The 10,746-nt window shown below is 45.4% G+C and overlaps 2 pseudogenes; both read left to right on the top strand.

The window, feature by feature from the left end:
- Positions 1-1,102: 1,102 nt before the first annotated feature.
- On the top strand, positions 1,103-2,974 carry LOC132220272 (intracellular hyaluronan-binding protein 4-like; annotated as a pseudogene).
- Positions 2,975-4,167: 1,193 nt separating this feature from the next.
- Positions 4,168-6,128, top strand: LOC132220328 (general transcription factor IIH subunit 1-like; annotated as a pseudogene).
- The last annotated feature ends 4,618 nt before the right edge of the window (positions 6,129-10,746 follow it).

Below are 10,746 nucleotides of genomic sequence, written 5' to 3'. Positions count from 1 at the left end.
CCTCTCGCTGTCCCCACTGCCTCACGGAGTCGAGTCATGTCTAATTTTGTTTTTTTCCTCTTTAGTGGCTGGTACATAGTAATGTTCAATAGGAAAGGGGGAAAATTGAACCCCAAAGGTGATGGGAACCCCATTTTACAAATAACTACAGGCCAAGATAAGTTAAGAATGAATCAAGGTCAAATGACCAGCCTTTTCTGTTACAACATGCTCTCTCTGAGATTCAAAACAGAGGAAACAGAAGGATATGGAAGGTTTGATGGGGAGAGAAACAGGTGGCACTAGGAGTAAAAATAATATTCACTGAGTGTCTCTTAGTGCCAGGAATACATGCATTCTTCTATTTAATTCTCATAACAACTCTGTGAGTGAAATACTATTATAATCTCTACTTTACAGATGAAAAAATGAAGGCTTAGAATATAGAACAGCAAAATTATAACATTTTTTTAAATCAAAAGAAACCATTATGAGAGTAAAAAGGCAAGCCACATAGTGGGCGAAGATTTGTAACACATTATTCCTTAAGAATCTTGTATTCGTAATATATAAAGAAGTCATACTCATCACTAAGAATTAGGCAGACAACCGCAATAGACAAGAGAATCAAATAGGTATTTCATAAAAAAGAATATTCAAGTGGGAAATCAAGAGAAACCACGAAGAAAATAAAGCCAATCGGAATAGTTAAAAGGTCAACAGAGACATAAAGTGATTTTGTGTGTGTGTTAATGTTCATCCGAGGATATTTTTTTCCACTGATTTTTTTTAGAGAGAGTGGAAGGGAAGGGGAGGGACAGAGAGAGAGAGAGAGAGAGAATCATGGATGTGAGACACATGGACTGGTTGTCTCTCACGTGCATCCCAATCGGGGCCGGAATGGAACCTGAGACCCTTCAGTCCGAGGGCCCGTGCTCTCCTCACTGAGCCAAACCAGCTAGGGCTAAAGCGGATTTTTTTAAAAGAAGGAAACATGGGCTGGGCAGGCGGCGAGGGCTGCGCGGGGAGGAGGGCACCGGGCTGGGAGGGCTGCAGCGACAGGCGTGACGGGTCCTCGCCTCCGGCTCCGCTGAGATTCGCTCGCGTGGTCTGCCCCCGGCGGCATGAAGGGCTCTCCTGGGAGCCGCCACGTGGGCGCCGCGATGCAGGAAAGTTTCGCCTGCGTTGTGGCCAACCGCTTCCACCAGCTGCTGGATGACGAATCGCACCCGTTCGACGTCCCGCGCGAGGCCGAGCGCGGCGCCAGCAGCAGCTGCAGCGCAAGAGGCGGGACCAGGCGGCGACCTGAGTCCCAGATGGATCGCAAGGGCCTCCGGGCCCCGGATGCGCAGCAGCCTGACAGCCCGGGATGCGCGCCCCGCCGGGCACCCGGAGGCCCCGGGTCAGGAGCAAACTCCTGGAAGAGGGCAGCAGCAGGGATGGAATGATAGCGGGGACAGAGGTGACGCTGGATAGAGCCCAGCGGAGATCATACAGGGAATCCCAACCTCGGGAGACCGAGAGGCCGGCCGACCTCACCCCTGAGAAGGTCGCAGGAGAAACACCAGTGGGCAGGTTTGATCGAGACAGACAGACCCCTGCGAGGACGTGGCGGCCCAAGAGGGGGCCTGCGGAGCAGAGGCCGAGGTGGTCCTGGGAACAGAGCTTTTGATCGTTTTGACCAAAGAGGAAAACGGGAATCTGAGAGCTATGGCGAGGGTGATAAAATAGCGACCAGAACGGAAGACATCACGCGTGGATGTGGAGTTCGCACCTGGGGATCCGGGAAAGATACCAGTGACGTGAGCCAGCTGCGCCTATGGAGGAGCCCCCGGTGGTGGAGGAGTCCCCGGACCCCCTGGAGGAGGGGTCTCCAGACAAAGTTCCTGAGTTGGATGAAAGGGGCCACATGCTGACCTGACAAGCTCAGGGGAGGCCGGCATGGCAGTCTTGCAAACTCAGAGACCTAAAGTAACCACAAAGGATGGTCTGAAATTAAACTTTAACTAAAAGCAGTTATGGTGGGCAGTTTCGTCCTGGGCCAGTATCTTCACTGACAAGGTCAACATTTACCTTAACTGAGCCCATCTGTCTTTCTGCATCTATACCCTTGAAATGTCTGGGTAACTTGTGACTTCCCTGTATCTGGAGCCCCTGGGGCACAACCAGGTGTGCTGGGCCCCAGGACAGATACCACAAATTCCTTCATCATCATGTTAATTGATCCTGCACCCACCTAAGTATGTGTCCATCATTTTACTTTTTATCCAATCCCAGTGGCTTCCCTGCTTTGCTTTATCCCTCCTCCTTAATCTGTCACCAATGAATTTCATGTAACCCACCTACGTTCCTCCTTTGATTGCAATGTATAAATACGGATGTAACCCCGCCATTATCCGGAGCATTATCTCAATTGGTTGAGGTTCTGCTTCCCGGCATATGTTGACAGTTTGGCTCAAATATAGGCACAAAAATTCTTTACAGGTTTCAATGTATTTTTTTTTTTTACGTTAACACTGAGTTGGAGGTAGAAGAAGAAACTCGGGCTCAAGAGATGACCCTAGATGAGTGGAAAACTCTTCAAGAACAGACCAGACTGAGGCCTGAATTTAATATCTGGAAACCCGAGTCCATAGTCCCTTCAAAACAGTGGTGACACACGAGTCCCAATAGAGAGATGACAGTGTAAAGGATGACTGCGGGGATGAGGCCCGTGTGTTCCGAAGGCGGCCAGTGACATCACATCCCAGCGGGAGGTTAATGTTGGTACCCAACCATGTCCGGGGCGTGGAGCCAGAGGTGGCACATGGGGGGGCCTGGAAAGGATCAGAAGGACAGAGAACTATGGACCCCGAGCAGAACTGGTGACACAAGACGTTGCTCCAAACCCGGACGACCGTGAAGACTTTCCTGCTCAGACGTGATGCTCAACAGTACTGCCGGGAAGAGACTTCTTGCTTGGGGAAGGGACTCAGAACAATAGATATTGCTTTCCCCCCTTAAAAAAAAAAGAAGGAAACATAAGTGGTAGAGCTAAATCCAATCAAACACAAGAAGAAAATAACGCAATCAAATAGGCGGTAAAAATGATGTATGAGGCTGCTGCTGCTGCTGCTGGCTTAGCATGGCATACTGTTTGACAGCAAACTTTTTTTGCTAAAGGAGAAAGAGTACATTCTATAATAAGAGTATAGTAAACAGTAAGATTGTTAGGGGCAGAAATAGAATAATGGAGAATAGCTATAGTTATAAGAAATATGAATCAGGCTCTGTTAACTGTGATTGTTCTATTCTGATTAGAGAAAGCACATTCCAACCTGGCTGAGAGCTGTACGCCCCAGGACATGGAATGCTAACACTGGAATGCAGTCCATTCTCCTAATTCTCCTCTCAGGAGAACTTCCCATCATTATGGAAGAATTTACAGCATCCTGGCTCCTAGAAGCACACACATTTCCTGTAACCTGTAACCACTGTGACCTTCCCCATGCCTGTAATTCCTACTTTCCCATGTAATCTTTGTCCTTCTACCCACCCTCTACTTCCCCATCCCACCCCCTGCCCAATCACCACACTGTGAACATAGGGGTGCATATATTCTTTGAAATTAGTGTTTCTGGTTTCTTCAGATAAATTCCCAGAAGTGGAATTGCTGGGTCAGGAGATTGTCTGTTTCTTTAAAAACAAAACATATATTTACCATATAACCCAGCAATCATACTCCTGGACATTGATCTCAAAGAAATTTTTTACCTTTTGTATTTTGTAGATCTGTTATTACTAGTGATATACATCTATGATGGTTATGCTCCAAATAAATTCATCCCTTTATCATTATGAAATGCCCCTCATTATCACTTTGTCTCAAAGTCTACCTCAGTTTCAGGCTCCATCCCCGGCCCTGGTCGGGGTACGTGTGGGAGGCAACCAATCGATGTGTTTCCCACACATTGATGTTTCTCTCTGTCTCTTCTCTGAAAATCAATGGAAAAATATCCTTGGGTGAGGATTAACAACAACAGCGAATAAATAAATAAATAAATAAATAAATAAATAAATAAATAAATAAATAAATAAATAAATAAATGTTTTTTAAAACAGAGAACATTATAGACCCGTGTTACTTGTGATTAAAGTTGCAAGGAAGAAGCGCAGCGGCACTCGACCGGACCCATCCCACTTTCTTGCTCCCTGCCCAGGGCCGCAGCTCCCACCTGCACCTTCTAGCCATCATGGCAACTTCATCTGGAGAAGTCTTGCTGATTGTAAGGAAGGTGCGTCAGAAGAAGAGGATGGAGCTCTATACCTCCTGGCAGAAAGAATTGCTTGGGCACCTGAAGGCAAAGATAGATTTACAATCAGCCACACGTATGGAGCTATTAAATGTCAGAAAATCAGTCCAGAAAGAAAAGCTAAAATTCAGCTTCAGCTGGTTCTGCACGCAGGGGACACAACTAACTTCCATTTTCCCATGAAAGCACAGCAGTCAAAGAGCGAGATGCAGTGAAAGACCTTCTTCAGCAACTGCTGCCTGAATTCAAGAGGAAAGCTAATAAAGAACTTGAAGAGGAAAACAGGATGCTTGCTGCAAGAAGAGCCTGTTTTGTTTCGGCTTTATAAAGACCTTGTTGTGAGTCAAGTGATCAGTGCTGAGGAGTTCTGGGCCAATTGTTTAAATGTGAACTCAACAGAAAGTTCTTCCACATCCAATCATAAGCAGGATGTTGGCATTTCTGCAGCATTTCTGGCTGATGTCCGGCCCCAAACAGATGGATGTAATGGTCTGAGATATAATTTAACCTCTGATATTATTGAGTCCATATTTAGGACCTATCCCGCAGTAAAAATGAAATATGTAGAAAATGTTCCCCACAGCATGACAGAAAAGGAATTCTGGACGCGTTTTTTTTCAGTCCCATTATTTTCACAGGGACCGGCTGAATACAGGGTCAAAGGACCTGTTTGCAGAATGTGCCAAAATAGATGAAAAAGGGTTAAAAACAATGGTTTCCTTAGGAGTGAAAAACCCACTACTTGATTTGACAGCTTTGGAAGATAAACCATTAGATGAGGGCTATGGCATATCCTCTGTGCCATCTACTTCTAATTCTAAATCCATAAAGGAGAATAGTAATGCTGCCATCATCAAGAGATTTAACCATCACAGTGCCATGGTCCTAGCAGCAGGTCTCAGGAAACAAGAAGCACAAAATGAGCAAAATGGTGAGCCCAGCAGCATTGATGGAAATTCCAGAGATGCAGACTGCTTTCAGCCAGCAGTCAAAAGGGCGAAGTTACAAGAGTCCATTGAATATGAAGACTTGGGAAAAAATAATTCCATAAAAACGATTGAGCTAAACCTCAAGCAGTCAGATAGGTATTATCATGGTCCAGCTCCAATCCAGTCACTACAGTAATCAACAAGTCAGGATATTATTAATTCTTTTCAAAGTATTAGACAAGAGATGGAAGCTTATACACCCAAATTAATTCAGGTTCTCTCAAGTAGTGCCGCCACCAGCACCATCACAGCACTGTCACCTGGAGGAGCACTTATGCAGGGAGAGACACAGCAAGCCATAAACCAGATGGTGCCAAATGATATTCAGTCTGAATTGAAACACCTGTATGTGGCTGTTGGGGAACTTCTTCGGCACTTTTGGTCCTGCTTTCCTGTTAATACACCATTCCTCGAAGAAAAGGTAGTGAAAATGAAAAGTAATTTGGAACGATTCCAGGTTACAAAGCTCTGCCCATTCCAAGAAAAAATTCGAAGACAGCATTTAAGCACAAACTTGGTAAGTCACATAGAAGAGATGCTCCAGACAGCCTACAACAAGCTCCACACGTGGCAGTCACAACGTCTGCTGAAGAAAACGTGAGGTGTCTGTGGCTCTTACAGGTTTTGTGAGATTGAGAGAACTGTGACCTACAGTGACTCTGGAAACCTGGCCTGACAGACAGGCACATGATCACCAGAAGTGCAAGAAACGTCTGCACCACGCCAACTCTCAGAGCTGATGCTATTGTACTTGCACATTGTGAACTGAAAGGAAAAGAACTGATTAAACTAAAAGCTGGGGAGGTAAACTAAGGCAGAACCAAAATGAGCTAAGTTGCAAATATATATATATATATATATTTTTTTTTTTTTAAAAGACACTGTTTACTGCAGTTACTCAGGAACTGCTTTTGATTCATATTAATCTGCTTTCAGAAATTAAAAAAACAACAACACTTTTTAAAAGGGTGCGTTGATAAAAAAATAAATAAATAAAGTTGCAAGGATCCTACATGAAAATTAACAAATCAAATCTATTCATGTATTAAAAACATGTCATGACTGATTATCATTTATCTCAGGATTGTGAGAATAGGCCCACGTCACAAAAATTTACCAGTGGAATCCATCACACTGACTAAGGCAAATGACATATGATCATGTCAGAAGATGTAATAAAATGCTGATAAAATTCAATACTCACTCAGAATTTTAAGAATTTGTGGGAAGCTACAGAAAACACCATACTTAAAGGCTGAATCTTTGAAAGCAATACTGTGAAAGTCAGGATTAAGACAAGGTTTCTCCAGTCACTGCTATTATTCATTAGTTAACTGGTGTCTTGGCCAAGGAAATGAGACTAAATAAATAGATAAATAAATAAGTGAATAAGTAAATAAATAGATTAGAAAATGAGAGTTAAATTATCATCTTAAGATCAATTTTTAAAAATCTGCAGACAAATTGCAAGAACCAATAAAACAGTGAGCAAGGACTCCAGCAAACAACTGATACTTTTCTAACTTCAAATCCAGTGATTTTTCCATTATGAGGTACTGTTTGTACAATGTGGCAATGGTATAAATAGCAGTTTTGAAATGTGATTTTTAAAAAACATATATTTTTATTGATTTCAGAGAGGAAGGAAGATGGGGAGAGAGATCGAACCATCAATGATGAGAGGGAATCATTGATTGGCTGCCTCCTCCATGCCCCCTACTGGGGATCGGGCCCACAATCCTGGCATGTGCCCTTGACCAGAATTGAATTCAGGACTTTTCAGTCCACAGGCCAAACTGGCTAGGGCTTGAAATGTGATTTTGATTCCTGATATTCTTAGCAAACAGAATAAAGTTGGAAAGGAGGTCTTTTGTAAAAACGGACCCAGTGGTGGGTTGGAGAACATGTTTCATTTTAATTCAAACAATTTCACTTTTGTGTTTCATGTAATGGCTTTCCTTGTCCTAGAAATGATTAAGCTAAGTCTTTTTGGAAGATATAGAGAGATCTCACTTACATGTGGAATCTAAGAGAAAAACAAAAAATAAAAAATGAAGCTCACAGGTAGAGAACTGGTTGCCAGACATGGGGGTAGGGTGGACAAAATGGGTGAAGGTGGTCAAAAGGGACACTTCCAGTTATAAAGTAAATAAATCCTAGGGATAAAATTATGTAAGCACAGTGTCTATAGTATAGAATACTGCATTGCACATTTAAAAATCATTGAGTGTACAGTAAACCCTTGATATTGTGGACTCAATTCAATGGACTTCGGGTTTAACAGACAAAATTTCTAATCCATGTATCATATGTGAAAATTAATGTCCTGTTAATTTTAAAATGCTTTTAACCAAAACTCAGTTATAATTAAATTAACAGGTTGTTTTGTTGTTGTTAATTCACTGTTATTTTGAACAAATTTTAGCAAAAAGGCCATATGTCGGAAAAAAAGCTATAGTAATAATGCAAATAGAAATAAATATCACATGTCTACAACTATAGTCTACATATTTAAATCCAGAGTCACCACTCATAAACAATGTTAAATGATTAACAGGTGATCACAGCGCAGAGTGAGCAGTAACTGGCTCTGTTGTCACATGGCGTGACTTTGAGCAGCAGTTTTAACAGGTGCCACGCTGTTCCCAGGGGCACTAGGCCACGCCCAGCGGGTACATCCTTTTACTCGGTGACTGGGGAGTGCACACATTTACTAGGTCTATTCAGTATAAATTTAAAATTGCAGTAATGCATATGGAAAGTGTTCCTGTGAAATTAAACTTTTCATACACTTACACAAACACGTCTACATAAGTATACACAGGTAAACTAATTGGTCAATTTTTTCACAGACACATTCAGAAAACCTACTTTATTATAGGATGGACTTTCGGCTTTAATGCCTGAATTAGTCCGTTACATCGAGGTTTTGCTGTTGATCTTAAACGTCTTCATCACGAGAAAGAAATAGTGTTGTCATTATGTATGGTGATGGGTGTTAACTAGACTTACTGTGGTGATCATTTCACAATGTATACAAACACTGTGCACCTCAATAAGAACGTCCATAAGTCTGCCCTCCTGTGTCACAGCTGAGGAAGCTGGGGCACCGAGCAGGGAGGTGACTGGCCCAGGTCACTGTCCCGCCCAGGATTTGGACCAGGCAGCCTGCCTCTGAGCCGTGCTGTCACCTCGTGTTCCGGCTGCCTCTCCAGAGTAGGCAAAGGGCTCTGCGGGGTGGTGAGAGCCTTTGTTCAGGATGGGAGACTCCAGTACTGAATAGAGTCAGTCACTCTGACTCTAAGCTTAACTTCCTATGCCTTCATTTGCAAAGACAGTGGCCTCCACGTTGAGCTTGGAGCAAATCTTTGTTGCCCAAATGTTCACATACAGAGTCTGTACCCTGGTATCCATTCCCCATTCCCAAGCCAGAGCACGGCCCCTGTGAGAAGGAAGCCAGCAAAACTCCCAGCATTAGGCAAGTGAGATGGTTGAGTACAATCTAGAATTTGGTAGACTTTTAATTAAATGCTCAAGACATTAAATCATTTTACTTTTAGCACCTTTCAGAAAACCCCTTCGACTCTTGTGGTTTAAGAACTATTAACAAGCCCAGCCAGTGTGGCTCAGTGGTGGAGTGTGGACCCATGAGCCAGGAGGTCACGGCTCCATTCCCGGTCAGGGCACATGCCCAGATTGTGGGCTCGATCCCCAGTGTGGGGGGTGCAGGAGGCAGCCAATCAGTGATTCTCTCTCATCATGGATGTTTCTATCTCTCTCTCCCTTCCTCTCTGAAATCAATAAAATATAGTAGAAAAACAAACAAAAGTCTTATCGTTAGTACTCCCTAGTCACACCACAGTTGCAGAGACAAGATCTTTAAACTGAAGGTTACGAACCCTGCCTCACTCTCATGATAGCAAAAGTTACAATTTACCAATTTACTGACCCCCCCCACACCCCCCTCCCCAGACATCTTACACATTTCAAGTCTAATCCTCCCTACCACCTAGGGGTGGCTGTGCCCCAAGTGACAGGTGTGGAAACTAGGGTCCTATGAGGGGAAGTCGCCTGGCTGATGTCACACCCGGGAAGCGTGGGGACAGGCGGGCATCAGGTCCCGGACTGGAAGCCTGAGGGAGGGCGTGTGGGTGAGGAGAGTGAGGTGCAGTGTCTTCCAATCCTGAAGGACAGAGGGTCTCCGTGAAGTTGAGGGGTGCACACCCTCCGGAGAAGAACGTCACCTAATAAAGAGGCAGCCAGTGACTTATTTGGGCATCTGGCTCTCTGGAGAGACGCTGTGTAAGAGGAGGGCTCAGAGGAATGGCAAGAATCCGTGGCGGATCCAGCGCAGCCCGGCCAGGAAGCTCTGTATCCAGAGGCAGCTGTTGTAAATACCCGTCGCCAGGGACTGGGAGCTGCCACTGCCCCAGATGCAAGGGCTCCCGGTGATTGCATGTTGTCCTGTGCCCATGGCGTCTTACACTCCTCCCAGCGCTTCTGGGTTGTTCTGTGATTGGCTCATGTGGCCGATGAAGAGGCTGAGGACTCTGCCAGGGACACTGTCAGCCCAGAATGCCTTTCCCTGAGGCTTTCTGGCGGGTCACCACCTCCTGTCCCCTCTGATGTGCGTCCTCCCGGCTGGGCGTGCTCCCTTCGCTGGGGGCCGCCTGGGTGAGCAGGGATGGCTCCAACAGAACCCCAAGTGACAAGTCAGCCTTGGTGACAAGTCACAGTCCCTCCAAACACATATGTTGGCATTCTGTTTGCCCATCTGCCCACGGGGTGTTTGGTTCCTGCGAGCCAGGCTTCCACATGTCACTGACTCTGGTGACCTGAGGAATAACAACAAAAACAAGTCCCAGACCCGCTGAGCAAAGACAGGCTGTTATGTTCACTAACATTCTGCCTGCGGGAGTTGGGGCGGTGAGGGGCACGGGCTACCTAAAGACCCATTGAGGCCTTGGGCTGTAGAATCCAAGATCCTTGCTGGGTGTCCTGGAGGTAAGTTACTTAACTTCTCTGAGCTTCATGGTCTAATTTGTCTCACAGAATAAAGGAATGTGAAATCACTGCAAGTTAAAGTGCTCTGTGGTCTTTTCCTCAATGAGCTCAGCCACTATTGCTGCCACTGTGCGTGCCTGCCTGGCCCACGGGTCCTGAGTCACTTCAGGGCAGGAAGCAGAGTGGGCCTTGCTGTCATCTGCTTCCTTCAGTCTCTGGAAGGCAGGCCCCCGTGTCCAGCCCCTGGACTCCTGTCCCCAGGCAGGAGGCTTCTTCAGGGCATGTCACTCCCAAGCTCCTTGTCTGTACCCCCAAGTTGGGAAGGATGGTCACATGGTGGCCCTCCAGTAAGTGTTTAAAAGGGGGTTCTGGGCGGTCAGGAGGCAACTGGGTGGGAGGAAGGGTCCCGCACTTGGTGTACCTCCAGTTTGAGTTCATCCTCTGTCAGTCTGGCTGCAGGCCCCTCTCCACCAGCCTGAACC

Source organism: Myotis daubentonii, chromosome 18 (genome assembly GCF_963259705.1).
Source record: "Myotis daubentonii chromosome 18, mMyoDau2.1, whole genome shotgun sequence".
NCBI lineage: Eukaryota > Metazoa > Chordata > Mammalia > Chiroptera > Vespertilionidae > Myotis > Myotis daubentonii.
The sequence above is the reverse complement of the archived record's forward strand: the minus strand, read 5'-3'. Positions and strand labels throughout refer to the sequence as shown.